Below are 26921 nucleotides of genomic sequence, written 5' to 3' on the forward strand. Positions count from 1 at the left end.
CCAATGCTGTTCCTTTCACTTCAGCAAAGGTAAATATGATCTCTGGGCTAAGAGACAGCGAATGTCAGCCTGCTGACTTCTAGCTAAACCTGGGCTCTACACAGCACAACTGGGTTGAGGCAGACTTGTGTATTCTTTCAGATCCTTCTATTTTTATTAAATTATACATACACGTTGATTTTAAAACTAGTGCTTCAATAACCCTGAGGCTTTAACAAAGAAAAAAGCCAGAAGAGGGCACAAAACAAAACAAAAACAAAAGTCCCTGAAATAAGCAAGGATCCATTTGGAGCTGAACTGCACTGCATGCCCTGAATTCACCCCATCCTTTATAGGCAGTTATACTTAGAAGCCTGGTACCACTGGGTGGCCAGGCCCTCCTGGGTATGATACAGAATGCAGGCTTTCCTCAGAACAGCCCACACTCACCTTCAGAACCGCTGGAGGCTGGTGTGCCAAGGCCTAACAGATGTTTTGATTCACATTTCTCTGTCACAAACCTCAAGGCCTCCATCTCTCGCTACAATGCTAATTCCATAGATTAATTTTTACCCCCCAAATCGTAGGTGGAACCTTATGTGGTTCACTTCCCCACCCTCCTCAGCTCAGACCCTTAAAGCTATCAATGACACATCTAAAAAAGACACAAATGAGGAACCATTTTTTCAAAACTGTGATAGAGAAGAGCTTTCCTCAATTTTAAGTTACAAAGGCCAAGTTTTCGGAAAGCAAAAACAAAGACCTTGCCTTAAAACAGCTTCAAGACATTAGGTAAAGAGCTTGCGCTTTTTTTTTTTTAAACAAAAATATTATTTCTGAAAGGGCAAAGAGAATTTGCCATGCAAGACTTTTATACCCAGGGGGATTCTTACATTTGTGTTTCTAAACCTTGAAATTGAGAATTTTAATAAAAACGCAGACAGATGCTTAAGGACAACGTTGCAATCAGGGCCCATACATTACAGGAGAGAGGTGCTTTGTTCGGGGCCAGGAAAGAGAGGTGGACTCCTAGTGGGTTCACAGGCCATCCCCACGGTCTGACACATCCCTCTGCCCTCAGCCTGATGCAAACCACTACGTTCTTGGAGGGGAAGCGGGTTGGAGGGAGAAGAAAGGAAAAAGGAAACGGGAGAGGAAAGAAAAGGGGGGGAGGGGATATGGCCTCTCTATATAAATCGTAGTTTCAAAAACAAATTCTCAACACAGCATCAGTTCCACAGTGCGTACCAGTAGTCCCCACACCGGTCCAGTGCTTTAAAACCAACACTGAAACGATACACCAATAGCACAATAACCAGAATCAGATCTTTTTTTAAATGAAGAATTGCATTTGGATTTGCAATTCCTTCCCATCAAGCGACCACTTCTTGGGGCAGGATCCTAAGAGATAAACAAAAGGTGACCCTTTTCACACTTCCCCTAAATGATTCCAGAATCCCATTGTCTTATCTTTTCCTTTTAGTGCATTTTTGTTCGAAATCGGTGCTAATCTCACTTAAGAGCCCCAAGCTGAAATTTCACATCTCCTCCAAGTCAGCCAGTGTTTTAAGAATCTGGATTTCTATTGAGGCCGTTCCAATTGCCAGTGAGGCCTATGGTAAAATGCGCTTGCTTCATGCTGTTCCGTTTGTCTCTCTGCAGACAAATAGAAACTGTGAAATTTAAAGAATGGATAAAAAAAATCTAAAACAAAGAGGTTAAAAAAATAGGACAAATGTTTTTGCTTTTGTGTCTCCCTGGAGCAATTGTTTGGGGGAGTCTGCATTGACAATAACCATGAGAAGGCCATCTAAAGGCGATGCGCACACAAGGGGACTCCTTGCCTGCCGCCTTTGGTCTGGGAGAAAAAGCACCTTAGCTCCGTTCTCCAGGAACAAAAGGCCAGGGCAACGGAAGGGGGGAGAGGTTACTGGGGCTTTCACATGGAGCCAAGTGTCAATGCAGGTTCATTTTTCACCCGTCTTAGTTGGAAAGCAGCTCAGTGAACTTCCTAATGACTGCTTTTCCCTCTCCCCCTATTATTTCTAAACCTAAAAGAACAAAACAATAATATTTTTTTTAACCTAAAACCCATCATCCTATTAGAGGAAAGCCTTGGGGATCTACACACTCAGTTTTTCCTCCTTCCTCCCCCCCCCCTTTTTTTTTTTTTTTTTTTTTTTTTTGAGGAGGGGGTATTCCGATTGTGGATCACATGGAAATAAGAGACACTGGTCATTACGGTCATTTTTAGTAACATCAGAATAGCCTTTATGTCTAAGAAAAGGCAGGGAACAGAAAAATAAATGCAAAAGGAGAAAAAAAAAACTGAACAGGGATAGAAGGTGCAGGGTTGCAGCGAGACTGTGGGGCAACGCCTGGAAATGTTTTCTTTTTTTCACAGCATGAAGTCCCTAAAGCCAGCTTCAGATTTGCAACTGAATCAAAGTCATCATTACAAGATCAGGTGTTGTTTTTTTTTGGGGGGGGGAGTTGCATGGAGATGTGAGCAATAAGGATGTCCTAAAGACACAGACAAGGGGTGTGTGTGTGTGCGTGTGTGTGTGTGTGCGTGCACGGGCGCGTGCACGGGCGGGGGGGGGGTGCTTCAAAGAAAGGAAGCTGAGGTGAATCACTGCATGCCATGAAAATACCAGGGCAAGTGGATGTCGGAGTGCTTAACCAGATTCGAAGCTAGAAACATCTTCCCCAGCGGGCGAACCCTAGGACGACGCAGTGACACGCAACCCTCAGCCTTTGAACCCAGACCTGGCAGCTTAGGAACGCATTACCCCTTCCCCAGGCGGCCACAGACTCTGGCTGAAAAGCGAGGTGGGGGTAGGGATGAGAGGGCCCTGCGAAGAAGCACAATAAACAACTCAAATATGAACGGAAATGACATCAGCAAAGTGAAGGGCCTGTTTATTGCAGATCAAAACAAAACAAACTTCCAAACCTTTTGTGTATACAAGATAACTCTATAAAAAGCCCTCCTAAAATGTCACCAAGGTCAACACATCAGCATCCCAAGAAAACAGATGACAGTTACCAAGGCCCGGGGTTGGAGGGGATGACGAAGGGAAGAAGATGGGAAGGGATTTAAAACCAGAAGGGGCCAAAAACCCAGCTGACTGTTTCCCCCCTCTGCTGATCCTTAATATTTATTGGTGTTTATAATCTAAAAGCCATGCTCTGTGTTTCACTTAATACAAGGCCAGACAGTGCTGTCTAATGAGGCAGCATTACAATCAGCTTGTAATACTGAATTTTTAATGCTGCCAAGGATTCTGTTACATAATAATATGAAAAACAGAAGCTGAAAGTGGGCTCACAGTGACAGGACACTGGAGGTTCTAGGCAGGCAAGCGCCACAAGCCTGCCTTCCCTCCACTCTGGCCACCCCGCCTCACGATGTGCAATCCGCCCTCCAACCCTATACAGGAGATGGGTATGAAAACCAAGAGGATTTCTTAGGAAATCCACTTTTTAAATTATTATTACTATACTCCCTGATCCGAAGTCCTATTTCAAGAGTTTGAATTCCAACTTACCTGGTGTCAGAAGTCTGAAATAAAAATATTTTGTGCAGGAGGATGAAGAGAAAAGGAATATAGGAGGGGGGATGTTTTTTTTAAGCAAACTGAACAATTTAAAAAAAATCACAGAGGGGAAAAAAAGAACGAAGATGCTTGGGGGTGGAGGAGGGATGAAGTCTGCCGACCATATTCACAGCTCCTGTACTCAGTTTACACTGGTGTAATTTAAAAGCATACATATAGCCGCCCTGCTCTTCTCTGTAATACCCCAAGACTGTAAATCTATAACCACTGCAATGATTTAGTGATTAAAAACATGATAACATATTGTGTAACTGCAAACCACAGAACCCCTGCCAACTCTCCTCTAAGATAAAGGGAAAAAAATACAGAAAATGTGTTGCTTGCAGCGATCTTCCTAAACCCAAAGATTTTAATAAAAGAACCTATACAGTAGACAAATCGGAAAAGGGTGAGTGAATTCTATGTGAAGCCAGCAAAGGGAGGGGGGAAAACGGCAGCTTTATGTGGGATTCTTTTCCTTGTACTAACAAATTACGACCTAAACATGCCTTTTCTTTTCTCTCTCTTTTTTTAATAGTTTGTTGTAACTGGAATAACTGGTCCTGTGTGCTGTCTTGCATATTCAGAGCTGCTTTGTAATCGGATCTGGAGACCCAACCTTATTTGCCTGAACTCAATAGGGGTTTTCTTCCTCCCCCTCCTTCCTCTGTTTTGTTTTGGATTTGGTATGTGGGTTTTCTGTTCTTGCTGGAAGCAGACATCTACGCAGGCAGAGGCTCTGGTGCCTTTAAGCTACAGAGCAAACACCTGAGAGGGGGAGGCCCAATTTGTAACATGGCAGGAGGAGCCTAAAATATACACAAAAAAATAAAATCAAAGCAGCTGTAGGGGTTTTGGCCTGTGAGCAGCTGACCTGACCCCATTCTATATATTCTTTTATTTCCCCATTGCAGGATTCCGGCACCTTGGGTCAGATTCGAACTCAACGTGACCCTGAGGAGAAGGCAGTCACCGAGCCCTGCAAAACTTCTCCATATTTAATGGGGGCTGGGGGGGGGAAGTGCTGTCAGTGCATATGCATTCAGACTCCTCCAGGGTAGACCCCCCCCCCCCCAAAGTACGTACCTGTACACAAGTACACACACACACACACACACACACACACACACACACACACACGCATCTGTCAGAACTGCCAGGCCTTGGGGCCAGCTCCAGCCAAGAGGAGACTGAACTCTCCTTGCAGCCCCCCAAAATCTTCACGTCTACAACTCTACCCATAAACGCACACGTGCACAGACCAACCCTCCTCCAGAGACTTTGTATGTTTAAAAAGTCCACAGATCTGAATTGCCTCCTCTCTGGACCTGAGCAGGGCAGTTTATCCAGAGAAATCAATAGGAAAGAGCATTTGCAAATATTTATATAAGCCCTGTGCGTTTCAGCATTAAGTAATTAAAAACTAGAACTCAGGGAGGGGGAAGGGAGGAGACACACAGACAGAGGAAGGCTGCTGGCCTAGAGTGGATTTTCCTGCCCACACCTCATCTCCCCGAACGGCAATCTTTTCAAAACTGACTCCGTACACACTTTTTACAAAATCCTGTTCATGCACCATTTGCTAGACTATTTCAAAATCATCTCCAAATATGGATTCACCTACCACCACGCTTTCAAGCCTGACTATAAGTGTCTGTATTCTCTCTCTCCCTCTCTCCCTCTCTCTTCTCTCTCTCTCTCTCTCTCTCTCTCTCTCTCTCTCTCTCTCTCTCTCTCTCTCATGCACACACAGAGCAATCCTTACTTTTCACACTGCTTCAGTCTCTGGTGTATTACTCTCTCATATTCCTCACTCTAAATTCCTTGCTCTTGTTAAAGATATTTCACATTATAAGATAAGCAGAGGACCCCCGAAGTGGTAATTCAATAAATGAATTCCCATCTCCTAACCCCGCTTCCAATACTTTCCACTCCCAACCTATACAATACCTACACTTTGGGGGTTCAGTACCCGAAAGCCTCACATGTAAACAGATTCACCAAAAAAAAAAAAATGTACAGTACTGTGAAGGAGGTTTAAAATGAGACACAATCCAGCAGCTTTCCCCTATATTATTCCGGAGGGCTGGCAGTAAATTCTGCTTGTACTGCCTCTAAATCTGCTCCAAGAGGCCGAGCAAGGCACTGGAGCACCCACGCTGCAGATACTGTAGAAATGTACAGTAAATGTAGGTACAAGATTGCAGCAGGCTGCCCTATCGATTACGCAGACTGTGATCAATCTTCTCCCCTCTCCCATTTCCCAAGCCTCTTTCCACAGACCTCCAAATAAGTTGGTCTGGAACTAGCCATTCTCCCAACTAGGGAGAAAAAAGTAATTTTTTAAAAAACATAATAAATCCTCAAGTGTCCCCACTGAAAGGGCTCGAGTCTTTTTTTAATTCCAAAGTGAATTTATGTTCTGTAATTTGCATTACAGCCAAGCGATCACCGTATGTCATATTCTTCAAAGGTACTTAACAAACACCCTTTTAAAAGTCACTAGAACTGGAGGCCAGAAAAAGGCAATCAGCCTCCTTCTTCCATATAGTCCATAGATCAAGTTTCAATAATTGAGACCAATAAAAACTGTCATATTTACCCTACTTCAAAGCAACAAGGGGGAAAAGTTAAGAGTGGGTGATTTTTGCAAGCACTTGTAATCAAAGAATTTGCCACAGTCGAAGGAACTGCACAACATTTTACAAGTCAGAGTCTGAGCAACAGATTAATTTGCAAAGTAAAATGTATTTTTTCAACAGCTCCACAAGCAGCCTACTGAGTCCACACACAATTTAAATACCCGGCATAAAATACACTTAGCTCTACTCTCCAATAGATATGCAAAAAGATGTACATGAAAATGCATAATGCAAAATTCAGGAACGTGATTTTTGCATCTAATGGGGAAAATACATGGGAAAGAGGAGTGGAACAGGACGAGGGTGAAAATGGGGAACGGAACGTAAACAATCCCAGATTCGCGTAAACAAAAAAAAAAAAAGAAAAGGGAAAAAAGAAGAAAAAGAAAAGGAAAGAAACAAAAAAAAAAGGAGGGAGGAACAGAAGGAATCATCTGATGTCTCTCAACTCAGCTGGCCAAGGAGAGGCCGGCCAGGCGAGGTCTGGTCCCGGCCGGCGGCGCAGCCCCGAGCCCCCGGGAGCCCCTAGTGTCCAGGGCAGAGGCCCCTCAGGGCGCTCGCGGCGCTGCCAGTGGGGCAGGGTGGAGAGCGCGCAGGTAGAGAAGGTCGGGCTGCCGCCTCGCCCCCTCGCCCGCTCTCGGACCCCGGGGCTCCGGCCCGGCGGCCGCGTTCCCGGCAAGTGGAGCCCTGGCGCGGAAGGCGCCCTGCCGGCCGGCCAGCTGCAGCAGCCGCGACGACGGCTCCAGGCCGGGTGCGCGCCCCGCGCCGCGGCTCAGCCCGGGGCCCCGGCGCCTCCCGGGGTGGGGCAAAGTTGGGGGCCGAGGGCGGGGGAGCTCGGCACCGCGGACCCCCCCACCGACCGCCGTCTTTGTCTCGGCGCCCGGACCCCGGCCGCCCTCCCGCCCTCGGCCGGCCCTGCCCGGCGGCGCCTCCAAACTCGCCGCGCGGGCCTCGCCCCGGGCGCCTCCACCCTCCCGGGGGTCGCCGGCGGCGCGGGGGCCGGGGAGGAGGGGGCGGCCCGGGCTCGGCGGCGGCGGCGGCGGGAGGAGGAGGAAGAAGAGAAAGAGAAAGTTTGGCGCAGGGGGAAGGCGAGCGGGACGCAGCGAGCGAGCAGGGCGCGGGCGCGGGGAGCGCGGGCGACGGCGGCCGGGCGCGGGAGCCGGGAGGGGGCAGGACGAGCCCCATGCAAAGCAGCCCGGGCGCCCCGAGGAGCCCCGCGTCCGGGCGGTGGCGGCGGGAGGAGGAGGAGCAGGCGGCGGCGGCGGCGGCGGCGGCGGGAAAAAAAAAAAAAGAGGGAAAAGTTGCCACTTACGCGGTTGCTTCTCCGGCGGCGGCGGCTGCAGCGGCGCTGCTGGCGGCGGCGGCGGCGGCGGGAGCTGGCGGCGCTTTTAATCCCGAAAAGAGGCGCTCGGGCCGCGGAGCCCATCAAGGCAGCAGCGGCGGCTGGCGGGGGTCGGCGGCGGCGGAGGACGCGCTGCTGGCGGCGGCGGCGGCGGCGGCGGAGCTGGAGCGCGCTCGGCGGAGCCCGGGGCGGGAGGCGGCCGCAGCCGGGGAGCCGGAGCCGCCGCCGCCGCTGCCGCCGAGCAGCATGGTTGGCGGGGAGTTTACAGCCCCCGGAGCGGGCAGGGGCCACGGAGGAGAAGCGGCGGCGGCGGCGGCAGCGGCTCTAGGCTGTAATTGGGATGCAAAGCAGGCGGTGGCGGCGGCGGCTGCGGCCGGGAGGAGGAGGAGGAGGAGGCGGCGGCGGCGGCGGCTGCAGCGGTCGGAGGGGACGCGCTGGAAGTGGGAGCTGATGAGTGAAAAGAAAAAAAAGTCTTTGGATCTTTATTCTGCTAATTAGTTTCCTGCAAAAAATGGCTGTGATTAATTCAGTGCGCATGTGCTTCATTACCCAGGCACGACGGGAAGGGCTAATTAGCCACCTTCTGGATCAATAAGATTCAGCAAAAAAGAAAAGGAGGAGGTGGAGGGAGGCAGAGGGGAGGAAGGGAGGGAAAAAAAAAAAAAAAAAACCAGGGGAAAGTGATGAGCTGGGCGAGGAGAGCAGGAAGAGAGGATGGGAGAAGAGCCCAGGAAGAGGGAGAGAGGCACCAAAAGTTTATGCATGTATTAAAAACACATACACACGCGCGCGCGCACACACACACATACACCACACACACACACACACACACACACACAGACACACACACACACCGAGAAGTGAAATGCAGAGAAGCAACAATAGGAACCTGGCTAAGATTTTTTAAAAGATTTTTTTTCTTTCTCTTTTTTCTCTCCTTTCTTTCTTGTTTTTTCTTTCCCCCTTTCTTTTTTTCTTTCTTTTTTAGGCAAACGCAGCAATGTTTAAATTAAATAGAAAGAGAGCATCTTCACAGAAGAGTACGGGGGGGGCAATAATGGAGTGGGACAGCTTAAAGCAAAGATTTAAGTGAAAGAGCAGAGAAGCAGCAGAGACTTATAATAGAGGCCACTTTAAATTGCAAATCGGAGATTTTTTTAAAAAGGAGGAAAATTACCTCCCCCCCCCAAATCAGAGGACAAATGGAGAAAACTTTAACCGTACCATAGACTAGACGAAAAAAGATATAATATGTTAATTTTGTCCTCTGAAATAAGATGCAATCAATCTTCTCTGGTTCTTTAGAAGGAGAGGGGAAGGGGGGAGTGATGATTAGAAGTAAAAGGGGGAAAGTGAATCAGAACTGGAAGGGGATAACTCAAGGAAAGACAAGAAAAGGAAAAGTTGCACTTGGAAACAAGTCCAACTTTCTACCTTTCTGGACTTAAGAGAAAAGTAAAATCAATTTTCTCGTGTAAAACCTGGAAAGCAGATGTTTTCAAAACACAGGAAGCTATTTTGCCATCAAAAGCAGGGATGTAATAAAGGCAGTGAAAAATAATTTCAGACTAAATTCGTAAGAAAGAAAGCCAATATATTTAAATAGCGAGGAAAGGTCTAGAGTATGTGTGTGGGGGGTGGGGAATTACATACCCCTTCCCTAAATGCCAAAAAAAAAAAAAAAAGAAAGAAAAAAAAGAGGAAGAAAAAAAAAAGTCTTACAGCTACCTCCAAGAGTTTGGAGCACAGTCTCGAAGCCAAAGGGCTTGAAATGAGAGGATGGGTTTCAGATAAAGACTAGGAGCGCGGTACATCCCACCAGAGCCCAAAGGAGGTCCCTAGAATCAAAGACAGCAACCAGGGACCCTGCTACTGTACCGATTCCCAGTACATCAAAGCCATCACTTAGGCGGGTGTATGATACCTCCAAAAAGCAAGCAAACAAACGCAGGAAGAACAGGACTGACTCTCTCTCTCTCTCTTTCTCTCTCTCTCTCTCCTTTTTTTCTCCCCCCCTTTCAAATCCTAGCCTTACCGTCACTGCTACTGCAATAGATTTTTTTTTAATGACAAGTATGTATTTATGTAAGTTCTAAATATGAACTAGTACCATTGAAATTACAATGTCTGGAATAAAATAAAATGCAATTTGCACTTTAAGTGATCTGCACACAAATGTAAAAACAACATTTATGTTTTTGAAGGCATTATTCGTGAACTCTGTAAACATCAGGCAGAGAATACGCACTAAAACTTATTTTTTAGAGAAAAAAAATTTTTTGTCCCAGCCTAGCTGGATTATTTATTTTAGAAGGAATTGGGGAATTAATCGGGGAATCTGTTTGACTAGAAGGGAATTCTTCATTTTGAGAGATTTTCCAGTGCTCTTAAGTGCATGCAGCTTCTTAGTCAAGACTAAGAGGAGAAAACCGGTTTAGGATTTTGCAGGGTTACCTCATCTAATCCTTCTGAATTCACTCTGGGAATAATGCTGTTTTATTTAGGAAAAAAATACATTTAGAAAAATCGGGGGTTTCCTCTCTATGAGCCAAATCTGGGTTGCCATTCAAACTTCTCCTGGCTGCTTTCCACGCGGGACAGTAGATCAATAAAGCCAAGTCCAGCCTGGCTTGCTACAGGTTTCACCAATCAGTGCTTGCAAAACCTTTGTCATTTTCTAAAAATAAAAAAGCTAAAAGTTATTGTAGAAGAAGGGGCTTTTTTTTGTCCCCTGCACAATGTGTCTTTTGTGAGGTTAATGCCATTCTGGGCTCTCGATAGCCCTGGACAATGGGAACTCTCCAGGAGTCTGCAAAGACTCTGGCTTTTTTCTTTCTTGATTTTTTTTTTTTTTTTTTAAGGGAAGGATGAAACATTCCTACAGCCCAAACACAACTTCTACGTTGATTAAATAAATATTTATCTTTATTGTAGCCAACGTATATTTTTACCTTCAGTTTGTCCAGTTTCTGATTATTATTTTAAAATTTTCATTGGCAACAGTTAATCTTTTTTTTTTTTTCCCTTTCAGTCCAAAGTGCAGGTCAGTGTAAAGTGTAGCTGACTGAAAGAAGACTGGTAAATTCTGAATTTTTCCATTATACGTCAGGTAAGGAAAATTGTTCAGACCCTCAGGAGTATATGTGCTTCCTATTTATCTGTCTTCATGAATCTTCATAAATCTGTTAGTTTATTTTTTTAAGATGTACCAGAATTCAACTTCTCCTTGTAGATGTTGAAATCTCACTTAAATGCTATGTATTTATATTCTTTTAAAAATGTAACTAGTACTAGAAGCGAACTTGTAGCTTGTATCATATACAAAACGGCATGGAGGAAATCAGTCTCTCCAGTGGTATAGGCGATTTGAGGGAAATTCTGGATATAAATGTATTTCGTGTTGCAATATAGGAAAATGTCAGCTTAATCTGGTAAATACTTATGCTAATTTTACTGAGTGAATTCGTTATAAGGAGGACAGGTACCAAGCTCATATGATTGAATAATGCTTAGGCGATAATCCAGCATCTATATGGATTATTTATGTACAAAATGAAAAAAGGCACCAAGAAATTCAGAATCTAAATCCTTCATTAAGCTGGCAAGAGGACAGAAAATTTTAGACCAATCTGTTTTTAAGACATTTACAGAGGGAGGGAAAGTGGAATGTAGGCTAAATATTGCATTGATATGTATATTTCCCTGGCTCTCGCTCAAATGAATGGATATATACATAAACACAAAGATATATGCATAAATGAGTACATAAATATACATTTGAATGACTTTAGATGTCTTTGCATCTCTGTGTGCACATGAATATATGTGCACACAAATATACAAGGTGTACATAAATGCAGGTACTGTACAGAGCTGTGCTCTCCGGCTGAGGGTTTCTGTTTCCAGATCTGTTTGAAGCTACTTTTTTGCAACTATAACATAGAAATGTTGGTTTAATGATGAAGATATGGATAGCAAATTTGATTAAGAATCTGCTCCCCCGCAATTTTCAGAGTCAGTTTTCAATGTGAGCAGCTATTATTTGCTCCAAGGGCTAAAACATGCGATGGGCCAGTCTTTTTTTAAGGGAGAAGGGAGATGGACGGGATCTTAGGAGATCTCACTTCCAAAGAGCCTAGCTTCTGGACCCTGGGTTCTCTTCTGCTGGGGGACTGGGGACACAAAAACAAAAAAGGGAAGAGGAAGGAAAAAGAAAACCCCGTGTGGAGGCAGGGGAAGTTGAAAGGATGCCTCTCCGTACAACTCCAGAGCTAGATCTAAGAGAAGGGTTGCAGGGTGAAGAATGTGCGGTCCCTTTTTGAATGTATATTGTTATTCTAAGTCTATTGTATGTACGTGTTGCTGTCCTCTCATTTGCCACGACAACATATGGATTCCATAAATGCAGACATGCCGAAGTGCATCTGTCTGGGTAGTTAACACGATCCAAACATCCCTCTTCGTTCCGCTAACTCCGGCTTTTCCTCCGGCTCCCCGGCAGCGCTCTGGGCCGCCCGGCCCGTGCCCCAGGCTTGCAGCGCCCCGCGGTCTCGCCCTTTTGTGGTCTCCTGGTGGGATCCAAGGTGCCGCGCGGAGGAGGCGGGCTGCACCGCAGTGCCGAGGTCAGAGGCGCCGCTGCCGTCGGCCCCTGAGCGTGCGGGGACGAAAGGGTTAAGCTGCTCGAGCCCGGGGAAGGGGCTGCGCTCGTCCCGGAGCGAGGTGCAGCCACCAGCAGCTGTGATTTAGGGGTCAAGTCCGAGATCACCTTTCTCCTGCCTCTGGAAATGGCAGAAGATGAGGTAGGGAGGGAGAAACAGGAGAGAGAGGCAGCCTGGACCGGCAATTGGCGCTCCATACATCCGTTCCCTCCCCGCGCCCCCCAGCCCACCTCCTGACCCCCAGACAAATCGAACAGTTCCCCCCTTTCTCCTAGGGGTGCAGGGCGAGGTGCTTCGGAGCGTCCAGAATTGCTCCACCCGCAACTCTGTCCTACGGTGAAACCACCGTGCCCTGAGCCTCAACCACCAAATCAGAAAGTTTGCTCTTCATGCACCAGACGGTGAGCAGCTAGGTCTGGGTAGAAAATGCTCCCTGTTTGTAGAAATCAGGGGTGCTCTTGGCAGAATGGGGGACTTTGGATGCTGGCACCAGTCCCTCACACTCGGGTTGCGCACCTCACAGTCGAGAGCGGATGTACACAGTGGTGTCCATTACTTGCAGCTTCTTGCTTTCTGCCCATATTCTTGGTCAAAAGCTTCCCCCCCCCCACATCTAAGGCAGCCTGAAGAATACTTTTGTGAAAATATATTTCATGCCTGCAAGAAAACCAAATTCAGATTTTTTTCTGAGGCATTTCACTGGAAAAGAGAAAAGCAACTGAAGTCCCCCTTTGTTTTGGCGCTGGGCCGGGTGAGCCAAGTTGTGGGTCTCAGTGCCCAGGTGATGTCCTAGGGACTGTAGGGGCATGTACACGGTGCCCAGAGAAGAAGCTTTAATTGAGAAAGGGCTTCCCGGATCCACCCCCACAAGGTTGGACTTCAGGACAACGACAGCTCTTTTGGAAAGTTACTCCAAGAAAAAGGAGTTTCTGGTGGGAAAAGAACTGGCTCGAAATGACAGAAAGGGAAACTAGATCCCTGGGGGACAGTAGGCAGGTGGGGGGTGCCGAGAGTAGAGAGGGAGAGGAGGGAGCTAGGAGGTCCACATACAAGAGGCTCAGCGTCGCGCTCCCCAGACGCTCTCTCCAGCTGCCAGGGCGAGGGTGAATCACCCCGATTTCAGCTTCTGCTTCCAGGGCCAAGAGCGGACCAGCTGGTCCAGGAGGCAGCTGAGGTCTGTCTTCCGAGCCCCGCCGCCCTTTACCCCACCAGAGCCTCCAAACCGCGGAAATCAAACCAAATTGGCCGCTAGAATCTAGAGAGGTTTCATCCCTGGGGCAAGGGGGAGGGAACAGACTTTTTTTTTTCCTTTTGAACTCCCGATTCAAAAAAGACCACAACCTACTCTTGAGTGCCATCCCCAGTACATGGATTGTGGGTATATTTCATTCTTTCATTCTTTTCTCCCTATTTCTCAGAAGTAAAACCTTTAAAGAATTAGCCCCAAACTTGGAGCGCCCAGGTCCTTGAAAGAGTTCCAAATGATAAAACCTGCCCTTCATTTCGAATACATGGCGCATTGTGAAAATGCAGGGCAATTAGTCAGTTCCAGGGTTTGAGTCAGATTCCCAGTTTCCTCGGCTCCTTTGCAATAGAAATCTGAATTCCAGCCTTGGGGCAGGAGGCGCCTCGGAGCTGGTGGCTCTCCTAGGTTCCGCACCGCCCACACCACTGACGAGCGCTGGCTCCCCTTTTGGTGACCTGGTACCAGAAGTTTGCACTACATCTAAAGCCTGGGGCGGGTGAAGCAGAGAGAGAACTAACCTCATCTTAACGTAACAAAGTGAACAACTCGAGGACAAGAGACCCTCGGTCAGGCTACATGCGCTTTAGGGAATTCCAAGGGCTACTTGGCGGGGAATGATCGAGGCTTCCGACTTGCCAGGCGGAGGCAGAAAAAGGGATCCTTGAGAGGCACGGGCGGCGGCCTGGGGAGCAAGGCGGCGACCGCGTAACTGGGACCTGGCACCCATTTGCTCGGAGCCTTCTAGGGCCGGCGTGGGGAGTCGGTGCCCGTGGTAGCACGTGGATTGTTGACACGCAGACACGCAAGCTTGCGCTAATGGAGGGATGCGCGGCTGAGCGTTCCCCCGATGCCTGCGTTTCTTGCAGGCATGGCTTGTTTAATAGCCAAGGAATTGAGTGCCTGGTATCCCCCCCATTTTTTTTTTTTTTTTTTTTGCTGAGAAATGTAAAAAGGGACCTATACCGTGTACATATTCTGAAGAAACATGTGCATTTTTTTCTTGAGAAATAGCTAGCGCCATAATATTTCTGATTTAAGGGGTGAGGGAAATCTTTGAAGTGAGGGAAATCAGTGGGGGACGAACCATCTTTTCCTGATTTTTTTGTGCTTCTCCTCAAAGACAGTAATGGGATTTAAAATGAGAGAGTCCCAGCCCTCATCCTCCCTCCCATTCCATTTCACTCTCTTTGCCCCAGAAAACATCTGCAGCAACCGACTGCCCGTCTAAGGGGACGGTTTAAAGAGAAACAAGGTTTGGGACGCGCATCAACTTCCTTTTTTTTTTTTCAAACGAAGCTGGAAAAAAAAATCCAAGGACAATTTAAGCACCGAACGACATCGAACTGATATTTTTCCAAAGCAAAAATTTTCCAATTCGTTTGTTTCCTATTCTTAGAAATAGAGAAAAAGGCAAACCCAATCTTCCTGCACACGGATGGCACGAAATTTGGAGCCAGCGCTTGGTTAAGGCCGGCGGGCGGAGAATCCGGCGCGGCCCCACGGGCTTCGAAGAGTCCGGTGCACGCCAGGCCCGGGGGGCTCTGGCTATAGCTGGACTCCCCGCGGATGTCCTGCGGGCCAAGCCTGTGCCGGGGCAACGGGCAAAACAGTGGTCCCCTGTGGGCGCAACCACCTCCCTGTTTAATTCCAAGGCCCAGTGGGGCAGCAGGGACATTCGACGCCACCTTCCTCTGGCCCGGGCATAGGGCGCACGCTTTTCACCGCTGCCCTCCTTCCCCCGGGGCTCGGTAGAGACCTTTCGCTGTTCCCTCCTTCCCATGAACCACAACCTCGGGGATCCCGACAGTTTCCCGAGACACTGACCACACAGTTCACTGAGCCAGGGCTCGCGTCCCTAAAGTCTGGCACACCCAGTCCCATTTCGGGAAAGCTTTATTCTCCCGCCGGCTCCGAGCTCCCGACAGGAAGCCCGGGCGCTCAGGCCCCTGGAGAGGCCAGCTGGGGAACTTAAGCCGGCGCAGAACCGCTGCCCTGGGACCTGGGCAACCCTCACAGGTGTGCGCAAAGCACGGTGGCTGGCTCTGGGGGGAAAATGACCCCACGCGGAGCAACTGGAGCTACCCTGCGGGGCGCCCCCCCCACACACCGAAAACCACCACGCCCGGCGCCGGCAGCCACCTGGGAAGGAGAGGGCGTGGCGGCGGCGGGCGCACCTCTTGCGCTTGGCCTCAGATGCCCAGGCCCAGTGCCTGTCCCCGTTGCATCCCACTCCCCACCCCGGGCCGCTCGACGGCATCCTTTCTCCACCGCCCACGCCAGACTTCCCAGCTTCTTTCAGGACACAGGTGCCCCAACCCCAACCTGCGGGCCACCAAGCTGGGGGCAGTTGGGGGCCCTGAATCCAGCTGCAGAGAGCAAGGGGTGGTGTTCCCAGACAACACTCCCAGCGGAGGCTTGGGGGGCCAGAGGGTGGTTGTGAACCCCACAGCCCCAGGGGAGCTGGGAGTGGGGGATCCCCTGGGAGACACTCAGGCCTGGAGAAACAAGACTGGCCAAGGGGATGGGACTGGATGTTTAGGGTTAGCGAGGGCCCGACTTGAGCAGTGCCTGTGTCTGCGTGTTTGGTTCTGCATGTCTCCCTCCCTCTCGTTTTGTCTGGGAAGAAAAAGGAAAGCGGGTGGATTTCTGCCGACCCCTCTTCCCGCAGTCTGGGAACGCTGCAGCAGGAAGAATTGCTCATAACGACACTTAAGCTCCGACACTTGAATGCTAAAGGTTAAACTCACAGTCTTCAGGGAAGGGCTTTCTGCCAACTGGAACGGTGGTGCGGCTGCCATAGGCTCTCCTCCACCCTGCCCAGCCCGTGCTCCAGGTACAGCCAAAGTCACTGGCTCTTGGCCTTTGTGCCCTTCAGGGAGAGGTGCCCCTGGGTGGTGGCTATTCCCATCCCACCCCCACCTCCAGGGAATCTTCTTGCCTCCTCTCCCCATTATTTATGCCTCACTTTCCCCTCAGCATCCCTGACGTGTGCCGGTTCCACCTGGTTCACACAGGTGGATACTCTGGGAGAAACCACACTCATCCCTTTTCCCTTTGCTCTGGGTACTTGGTGGCCCCTGCAACTTGGCACAGACAAAACCAGAGCTAATATATTGAACATAGTGCCTAATATTGGAGGGGTCTGCAGGGAGACCTTGGTTATAAGGGGGGCCGGCGTGGGGGGAAGACAGATCCTTCAGGCTGGGAAGATTTCCCAAAAGGAACAGCCACAGGGGTCTCTATCCCAGGGACCCTGTGCTGGTGTGCTGAGAGGCTGAGTCCAAGAGCATTTCTTTGCTTCCCGCACCCACGCCCCCCAACAAAGGATGGCGAGACTCATTTCAGCAGCCTTAAAAAGGGCATCCCCGTGGGAGATGGATGGTGTAGTAAAGGAGATGGAAATTAGCTCTTAGGAACCTGGCAAAATGGCCCTTTCCTCTTCCTCCCTCCTCCCTCCCTGAAGGCCTGCCACTTATTGAGCACCTACTATGTGTGGGTCCCCTGGAAGGCACTTTATAGGTTATTGTATTCAATTCTCCCAGTGGCCTTGGGAAATGGGTATTATTAGTCCCATTTTATGGATGAGAAAAATCAGACTCAGAGATTAAGATCGCACAGCTATTCAGGGCTTAGCTTCAATGTGAACCCAGCTCCATCTGGCTTTAAAGCTATTTCTATTATACCGTCTGCCTCTTGTTAAGATAGGAGAACCAGGGACTCAAGAGAAAATAAAAGAGAGATACGAGGTGCCGTGGGCTGAGGGGAGGGAAAGAAAAATACTGTGGGATGGGTTCTTTGGTTTTGGTATGGATTCCGGACTGGATCCAAGGCGAGGAGATGGGCTACTGAAGGTCATGGAGGATGTTGTCTCAAGGCCAAAAGACAGAAATGACAATGAAACACAACAGCATGAACAAGCTCCCAGGAGGATGGCAACATACTGTCACCCCGAAACAGCTGCCCAGTGTACCCCTGGATTTGTAGGCCTACGTTGGCCATACCAGGAGAAGTTCATACCTGACCTTTTTTTGTTTTTCTTTGTAAATTTTCTTACTGTGTCTGAAGCTCAGACAAATTTCTAACTTCTGTGAGTCAGCAGGCTAACAGGAAGGGACGATCAGATGACCAATTACTCATGAACAAGTATGAGGAAATCCAGAAGACCGGGAAGAAGAGAGGGCAGCGACATCCAAATGGCAGGCCTTCGGAGGGTCTCCCAGTCCCTTCAGGGCTGGCCCCAGGAGCTCAGTTTTGCAGGCCTTGGTGGGACGGGTGGAAGGGTAGGTACGGGGGAGGGTCTGTGCTGCAATGCCTGCTATGTGCATATTGAGGTTTGCCATGGGAGAGTCTTCCCCCAACTCTGGCCACCAGCCACTGAAACACTCCTTCTAGGGGCTCTACAGCACAGGGATACGGTGAGCAGGTCAGCAGCGAGGGCTGATGTCTCCTCACTATGTTTCACTGGGTTGACCTGGGCTGAAACTGCACAAGAGTGAGTGTGTGTAATTGGGCAGGACTGGCCAGGCCCCCACGGAGGGGTTGCTGAAAGCCTTGTTAAGGAAGTCCTCCTGACCAGGGAATCCAGTTACATAATGCTGCAAAAATAACTCTGGGCTGGGAGTCTTGTCAGAGTGACGTATTTTGTTAACGGAGAGGGGTATCAAATATCTATCTTTCAACCCAAGGGCTGAAAGTACACTTGTGGCACTGATGGACCCCTCCTCCCCCTCCAATGAATGGGGGAAGTGGAAGGCAGGAAGGAAGCAGAAGCAGCAAGGATGAACCCTTTCTTCTCCCTTCCTTTTTCCAGGGGTAACTAAAGCCAATTACTCACCTCAGCCGTATTCTGCCGGCCCCCAAGTCCGAGTACACAGTCACATACCCTCAAATTCGTCTTGCGGTGGAAAGTTGAGGGGAAGGAATGATGGGGGAGAGAGGAAGAAATGAGTAGAAAAAGAGTGAAAGAGTTCTGTTTTGTTTGTTGGTGGAGCAGGGTGGGGACGAATTATTATTTCTCTGTCCACTAGACTAGGCCTCCCACTACCATGACCAACTGGTCCCATGTTGCCCAAGACTATCCTAGATTTAAAACTGCATCCCAGAAATGCCCTCAACCCTGGAAGACTGTGACAGTTGGCCACCCTCCCTCACACAGGCTTTGGCCAAATTTCCACAAGGACGTAGAAAATGATGACCAAAATAAGGTAGCTCCTTTCAATCCAAAATTATTCAAAGAATGACCTAAATAAGCTATTGCAACATGATGCAAAGGCCCTGTTTCCAGGAATTTGAAGAAAGAGCCATGTTCTCCCCACCCCTACCATTTTGGATTCGACAGCCTTCCAAGTGGAAGAATTACCTGTCCCATCCACTTTTCTTCTCAGATAAAGTTTCCAGACATGCTTTTGCCATTCTAAAATGCTCTGCCCTGTTTGGGTTGGGAACCATCATTTTGGAAAACAACAACAACAACAACAGCTCTGTTTGAAAGTCACAGTAACTTGTCTTTTTTTCACCTCATCTCTTTTGTGAGGTCTCCATTCCTCCTGTGGCACCATGGTCACTACTGAGCTGTATCACACTCCTTTAATATATTCACCTTGAGTCTGTTAGCGTTTTCTTTTTCCTAATCTTGATAATCACAGCATCTGATCCTTTCATTCTAAATTGCAGCCTTCCTATCCACCCTTCATCGAGACCCATCTGACCCTCTTCCAAAGGGGACAAATGAGGATAAGCAATCCACTCCCCAAGACACAGCATCTGAGCTTAAGTTTACATTCACCCCACCTCTGTTCTTTTTTAAAATCAACTCCTCTTTTAAAATCAACTCTTAACTCCTTGAGCTAATTATAAAAGCAAATAGCTTTCCCTCCCTGAGTCATGTTCCTTGGCTCGTAAAAATGCAATTCCACTCCGAGACCACCTTGTCACAAACATGAAAAAAAACGGCTTGTTCGGGACGCCACAGAGAGGAAAGGGTGAAGTGGCAGGGCCTCCCACCCTCCCCCAGCAGGCTCGGCCTTTATGGAGTCTATTTCCAGTCTGTTTACCTGGCAAGGACCATGTGACCAATCCAGAAGGAAATGCTGACATCATTGTCTTTCTCTCACACATGTGCAGCCTCCCTCCCTCCCTCCCTCCCTCCCAGCTCGGCCGCATTCCGGCATCCATGCTGCCCGCCTCTCTCCGCCACCGGCCTCCTCCCCCCACCACTCACGCCTGCTCCCACTTATTTCTCTTTCTCGTGTCACACTTCCCTTTGTTTTCTTGTTCCTTGTAGGCTGTCTCCTAAGCTGTCTTGGACACACACACACACACACACACACACACACTCTTCTGTAGGCCCTTTTCCTTTCCCTTCTTCCACAAGCCTTTCTTCCCCTTTCATTCTCTTTCAGATCTGTGGCTACTGAGTCTTCACTCTGTTTTAAAAATACACTTCCTCTTTCTCTATAGGTTGGAGAGTTCTTAAAAAAAAAAACAGTCTGTAAGGCCTAGAAAACCTTCCAGACCAAGGATGGGGGAAGGGCAGAGCAAGGCTGCTCTGTCCAGCCACTCAATTTCCTGCTCCAGTGGGCTCAGAGATTTAGGTGTTGGGGGCCTTATTTATTTATTTCTTCTCTGCCTGTCCTCTCCCACATTTACACCATTGCTGCAGGCAGGGGCACCCTGCCCTCCCCACAGCCAGACCACAGGCCCCAGCGGCCCTGCAGAGCGGGCGCCTGTAACCGGCTCGTGCTCTCTTCTCGGTGCTCCTCATTTTGCCAGGGGCCCAGGAGGCTTCTCAGCATCCTTCCAGCCCAGGACCCAGGGAGCTCTGAAGACCCAGGAGTCAGGGAGGAAGGGCGGCGATCAGCGCAGGTGCCTCCTGCCTGCTCAAAGGGCTATTTATACGAGGAACCGTGTGGCCGGGCTCTGGGGTTCAGCTGCTCCCAGAAAGCTTTCTTGGTTCATGTGGGCACACAGCCAAAGCATGCCGTTTAGAGGAAATGTTTAATAAAGACACGAGAGCCTCAAACTGTTTATTTATCCTCACAGAAAGGTGGAGACGTGATGTCCCTGGAAACCGCCTCAAAGGTAGACCAGGAGGTGGTGAGGCCGGAGGGGAAAACAACCGGGTCGATCACAGGGAAGGGCTGGCCTGGCCAAGGGGCAGAACGCAGATCCTCACCTGCCCTTTTGCTCCCACCTTCCACCCCAGGCTGTTCTCTCCTGAGTTCATACACGTTAGAGTTCGGGATGGGGCAGTGAGGTAGAAGCGGGAATGGGACGGTCACACAAAAGTGAGGTTATTAAGCAATCATGACTTAAGGTGAGAACTCATAATCCCCAACACGCATAAAGGTGGGACTCTAAGGGAGGACATGCTTTCGCGGGCAAGTTTACCACCAGGTTACATAGAAAATCAGAAATACAACATCCTGTTGGAGGACCCTAGTAAAATCTAGAGAAGGGACTTTCAACGTTAAAAGAGTACTGGTCTTCAACGTTCAGATGCATTCCTGTTTCTTGAGAAACACTTCCAATACTGTAAAACTGGCCCTGGCAGCCAGCAAGGAGAGCATTCATGTATTATGACGTTACCTTCCGGAGGCCTTGTCACAGATCAGTGTACAATACTGGCAGAAGGGTCTGGTTCAGTAGGTCCAGTTATAGATGTGTCTCTTCAGGCGCGTCAGGATCTAAATCCTCTTCAGACATGCTGGAAATCCAGAACTTTCGATATGTTGTAGAAGTTCTAATTTTAACTTCCTAATGTTACAGGCCAAGGACCTGCTGTTTTGAGTTGTCAATTAGGCAGATAGCTCTGTGGGTCAAGTCAATGATTTTTGTGGTTTTAGAACCTGCATAAAGTGGTGCTGAGAGTCTCAATGCCATTCTTATCATCTCCATGAATATTTATGGAGCCCTCCCTGAATTAAAGTACAAAAGAATAAGATGGAGCACAGGTTCCCAGCTGTGGGCTGGAGAAGCCTGTGGCACGGACTTTACACTACCCAAGCGAAGCCCAAAGTGGTAGAGAGAGGTGACATAAGGCGATGGGAATTATGCAGAAAACATAAAAGTGTTCTCGATCTTTCAATATGGCAACTTTCAACTTGGAGGGATCTGCGAAAGGATGTGTGGGAAGTCCTTTCCCCATCCTTGAGTCTAGCTCAGGCTCACGTCCTCACGTGGACCCCGCCCCCTGGCCCAGTGTTGAAGTCGACGTCATCTAGTTTCTCGTACTCCGCTCTCTGGGTAGACTTCCTGGATTAGTTTATACAGGCGGCAAAAGAGCATCCATAAGATCCATTTGTTTCACTACTCAATACCTGTGATGATGTGAAAATACACATGCATTTATGAACAGATTTGTATTCTTGTTATGGGTCGGCCCACCTGCTTCCCCCAAGGGTAGGCACCATATGGTGCTTACACTGTACACATCTCCATAAATGCCCACAGCGCTAATTGGTACTCAGTGATGTGCCCATGGTGAAGAGGAGGAGAATGATAACGTTGATGATGACGACAATGACGATGACAGTGATGACGCTGAATTGCTAATGATTCCAGGATGAAAACAGTTCTGGGCATAGAGACATGCTTAACAAAGACAGAATGAATGAATAACGTTTAAGACTTCCACTGAGTGTTTTTCTGAGATCTGGTTCTTTATTTTTATTAAAAAAAATATTTACTCTAGTATTACTTATTAAAAGAAACAATCTCAACTGCTGAGCCTGTGGGCTGGGCCAAAATGGCATAACAATAACACAAAGTGGATCGACAGTCGCTTTTTATGATCAGCCTATTTTTAAAAACATGATTTAGTTACCTAATACTTCTCGCTCTTAAGGCAAATGACCACAGAACAGAAAGTACTTTGCTGGTACCTAAACCATAGACAGACTCTCTCTCCTAATCTCCTCAGGGCAGGTCATCAGGGAGATGATGCTGGTAGCTCAGGACAGATGTGCCTTATGGTCAAGGCATGAAGAAAGATGGTGAGCTAGAGAGGGATGCACGTTGCAGTGACGTACACATAGAAATCAATAAACAGATTTAAAAGCATACAGAAAGGTAAACAAATATGAGAAAGAACTCCTTAACTCCCTGGAAGAATCAAGATCTTTTCTTAAAATGTAGAGAGTGGAAAGATCACATAAGACTTGGGTCCTAGTCCCAGCTCTGCCACTAAGGGTTGGATGGCCTCCAGTGAGTCACTTGATCCTCGTGTGTGTTTTCTCCTGGTAAAATGGAGATCACAGCACACACCCGACAGGGTTGTTGGAGGATTAAATGAGATGGTACATGTAACATGTGTAGCACAATGCCTGACACATGGTGTGTGTTCAGTACACGGTAGAAATACTGAACATTATCCCAATACTATTGACCTGTCTGCACTGCTGGGTTGGAGTGTGAAGATCGAATGATGGTGAAAGTGCTGCATAAAACAAGAGGGCCCTCAACAAAGCTAAAATACTCTTCTTAGGTATTATTGGGCGCTGGGTTAAATCTGTTAGTATTGGGAAATGAGGCAGAGATTAAGATATATTATCAAGGACGAACTTTCTCCATATACAGGTATCTGATATACCCAATCCCGGCCATAAAGTTACTGAAATATGAGGAGCACAGGCACCCACCAGACTCCCTCAGGTGGGGCCTTGGGAAGATTAGTAGTTAAAAATGACACAGGTTAGGAAGGTCCTTGGGTTCCCTGCAGCAGAGGGCATATGTAAATCCGAGCAATAATCATTAGCATAATATCATCACCATTTCTAGCAACAGACTCTTTCCTAGGCTGGAATAGAACTTCCAGAAGTATCTTTCCCTTTTGGAATTACAGAGTCTGACAGATTTATTTCCACACATCTCACTTGCTTTCAGAGTTATTGTTTCCTCTTATTTTTTCCCCCTCCTCTTTGGTGACAGAGAAGCCTGAGAACCAGTTCTGTCAGGAAGTTCTTGGGGAATTTTCAGAAGGATGTACAAGCAGGGCATATGAATGACTGTGTGCAGCCAGCGTCCATTTTGCTTGATAAAAATATATATTCATAACTGATCTTCTGAGCATATCTACATAATCAAAACCACGGATGACGAACACATCAGATACATTTTTCAGGACTCAAAGGGTCCTTTTGGAGTAAGCTGCCATCATTTCTTCCTCTTAAAGCAGATCAGGTAACTTCTCCTCTGTTGCAGAGCCTCTCAAAAGGGACGTGCCGTTCAATCCAGACCCCAGGATAGGTGCTCAGTTGTCCCCTGGACATCTAATGCAATCCCCAAATCTTCTGAATTTATCGACCAAGATGTTGGATGGAACAGGTTCGAGCATCTTGCTAAATAAAATATAGATTGCATTTATCATTTCCCCTCAATCTACTAAAATCTTGTTACTCTTTCATGGAAGGAAATGAATCAGTTTGACAGGACTTATTCTGTCAAGTGATATAGGTTCCCAACACTGTATTCACTACAGATTATTCTAGAAATGATTTGGTGATTCTTTTTCGGTAAAGTTCCAGATTAGGACATTATGAACTTCCCTTTTGCTTTTTAAAAATAGAGGCATTAATCCTGCTTCTTTTCAGTCCTGCCAAGTTTTTAAAAACAAAGTTACACTCCCATGATTTTAGCCAATAATGAGATTCCCTCATAAAAAAGTCTGCCCTGCAAAGAATTTATTTAAAAAAATAAAAAAGAAGGTATTTCTACCAGCGTTTAAGGACTATTTAAAAGTTGACCGTGAAAAAACAACAAGGAAGCAAATGGTCAAGGCTTAAGACCTCTACTTTGACAGGCCTGTTTTCAGTTTTCCCCCATGGATTTAGGTATTATCTGAAAAGATTTCTGAATTGAATGGGTTCAAGGCCAAAGACAGCTATGGTGAACTTCCAGTTGTGTCAATCTTGCAAGTTTCAGGCAAGTCAAAGCCATTATTTTCCATAAATATATTGCAAATCCACTAGAAAGTAAATGAGAAAAATAGAAGAAAACATATAAGAAGCCTCGTAGCTTACACCTCTTAACATAAATTACAGTGGCCATAGGGTCTGCACACTTCCTAAAATCTCAGGGCTTAGTAAAAGCCCAACATTTCTAGAACACACGCTGCATGATACCATCTCAAAGTCAGAACAGCCCCAGTTCTGTAAAGACCAAGATGGGAGCACAGAGGTGACATTCTTGAAATGAAAATTCAAATATCTTGAGTACTTCTGAGTAAGTATCTCTAGAGTGTAGAGTTTCTACGTTTCGTGGAGATAGATGCTTCAGAGGCTCTGAAGAAGAAAACCCCATTGCCCTTGACAGGTCAAAGCTTGGTATTTACCAATTTTTGTGAGCCTGAAATTTAAGTTTTTTTTTTTTTTTAATCATTTCTTGGGTCCACCATGCCACTTCCCAGCCCATGTTACCCCCGGCTGCTTGCTCTCTTCACTTAAGCCTTTGGATTGATCAACACTGTCAGGAATGCAAAGAACTTGAGTTGAATGTACCCTGTTAAAAGTTCTACAATGCAATAGCCAATCATGGATGGCTGCTGGCTCCTCAACGAATTCCACAAACCTGCTACTCCACACTTCTTCCACATTCCTCAAGCCCTCACCAACCCTACTCTTTCTTAACTCTGGACAACACATTTCAACCCCTTGTTTCTTGAAACCATAACTGGAATGAACTTCAACTTGCCCGTTGCGTTACTTTAAGGTATCTTGCACAGCACCCCCTTTTCCACTATAAAATGCCTTTGGATCCTCAACCATTACCTCCTTTCTTCTATTCTGCTTGCTTCCACTGCAAATCTTCCCTGGGCTCTAGAGCCCAACCCTTCTAGGTCCATCCAATCCCCTGCTTCTTCGTGTATTTACCTCTCTCTACTCCCGTCCCCGCCATGTGCCTGCCCCCATCCCACTCCTAGCTTCCTTTAGTCCACCCATTTTTATTTGGAAACCTAAACAAGCTCTATTCTATTCTCTCCTGTTAAAAATGAAACAAAACTTCCCTCAATCCTACCACCTATTCAATGTCCCACTCTTCCTTTTACCACCAACTTCCTAAAAGAATCATTTAAACATGTTCTCCAGGCCATGATTGAAGCCCTCTAGCCCTGTGCACCTCTGCCTATTGGAGAAGGATGGTCACTACTCTGAGCCTGACTTGATTCCCCTGTAGCACCTGCACACTGATTCTAGTGTCATTCTGTGAGGCCTCACAGAGCAAATTTATGCAGATCACCTTTCTCCGGTTCTGTCCTCTTCTCTCTGATCTTTCTAGGCACTGTCAGTTCCTTCAATTATTCTTTGCATGACCTGGTTCTGAGTCCCTCTGCCTCCCTGTTTCTAGTTTGATTCTCTTCTTGAAGGGTCACGGCCCAAGATTCAATGTAAATTACTCACATCTGCTCTGCCTAGCCCAGTAGAGCAGGGTTCTCACCTCCTTTGTTCTCCTCATTACACTTTACTCAAAACCACTGTTGAATTCCCTTCCTATCAACTCAGACCTCTAAGACAGTGGTTTGCAAAGTGTGACTTACAGAGCTTCTACCACAGAATGGCCTAGGAGCCTTAATAAATGCAGATTCTTGGGCTCTACCTCAAACTTGTTGAATCTCACCATCTGAGGGCGACACCTGGGAATCCACACTTTAAACAAGCATGCCAGATGATTCTTTTTTTTTTTTAATATAAATGTATTTATTTTTGGCTGCATTGGGTCCTCATTGCTGCGAGCAGGCTTTCTCTAGTTGCGGCGAGCAGGGGCTACTCTTCACTGCGGTGCGCGGGCTTCTCACGGGGGCGGCTTCTCTTGCTGCGGAGCACGGTGCGCGGGCTTCAGTAGTTGTGGCTCACGGGCTTAGTTGCTCCACGGCATGTGGGTTCTTCCCGGACCAGGGCTCAAACCCGTGTCCCCTGCATTAACCACTGCGCCACCAGGGAAGTCCCCCAGATGATTCTTAATGCACACAAAATCTGGGGGAAAAATGCTTTCTCAACATCTGTTGCCAAGCCTGGTCCCCTGCCCCTCTCTTCGTGCAGATGGGTTTTAGGATTCAAGACAAGCCCTTCTATTTCCTTGTTTTACGTTTTCTCTTGTTAGATCTGGTGCATTGCCCCAACTTATCAAAATCTGTTGAGTTCTTCATCCTCGACATGTGACTTTATGACAACCACACATGGATCAGGATGAAAAACCTTAAAGTCGTAGCACAGGGAATCTCTCTTCACATTGACACCAATGACGACAGTCAACCAATTACTGACAAACTCATACTTTGTCTTCTTTCCCATGAGATAAATGGACAACTTGTCATTTGCCAAGTGCCTCAGGAAAGCCCAGCTAGTTTTTGTCTTCCATATTTCCTTGATCCACTGGTCTATACTAACCCTGTCCAGGAGGGAAATGAAACATTCTCACAGGCCATTTACACGTGCATTTTAGAATCTGTGGCCAGGCAAA

The 26921-nt window shown here is 47.6% G+C and overlaps 1 protein-coding gene across 4 annotated transcripts in view; it reads right to left on the bottom strand.

Annotated features, from left to right (window-relative positions):
- Positions 1–26921, bottom strand: part of ZFHX3 (zinc finger homeobox 3) — a 281412-nt gene that overhangs the window by 247836 nt on the left and 6655 nt on the right. Inside the window, exon 1 of one of the 4 annotated variants that reach the window (XM_029207746.1) lies at positions 7533–8340. The exons of 2 other annotated variants lie outside the window; for them this stretch is intronic. The gene's annotated coding sequence lies outside the window, so the exon portion shown is untranslated. Of the gene's footprint in view, positions 1–7532; positions 8341–26921 lie in introns of those variants that run through there. One more of the 4 variants, XM_029207722.1, reaches the window with a different exon arrangement.

Source organism: Monodon monoceros, unplaced genomic scaffold (assembly GCF_005190385.1).
Source record: "Monodon monoceros isolate NGI ecotype Baffin Bay Population unplaced genomic scaffold, NGI_Narwhal_1 Super_Scaffold_10, whole genome shotgun sequence".
Lineage (NCBI taxonomy): Eukaryota > Metazoa > Chordata > Mammalia > Artiodactyla > Monodontidae > Monodon > Monodon monoceros.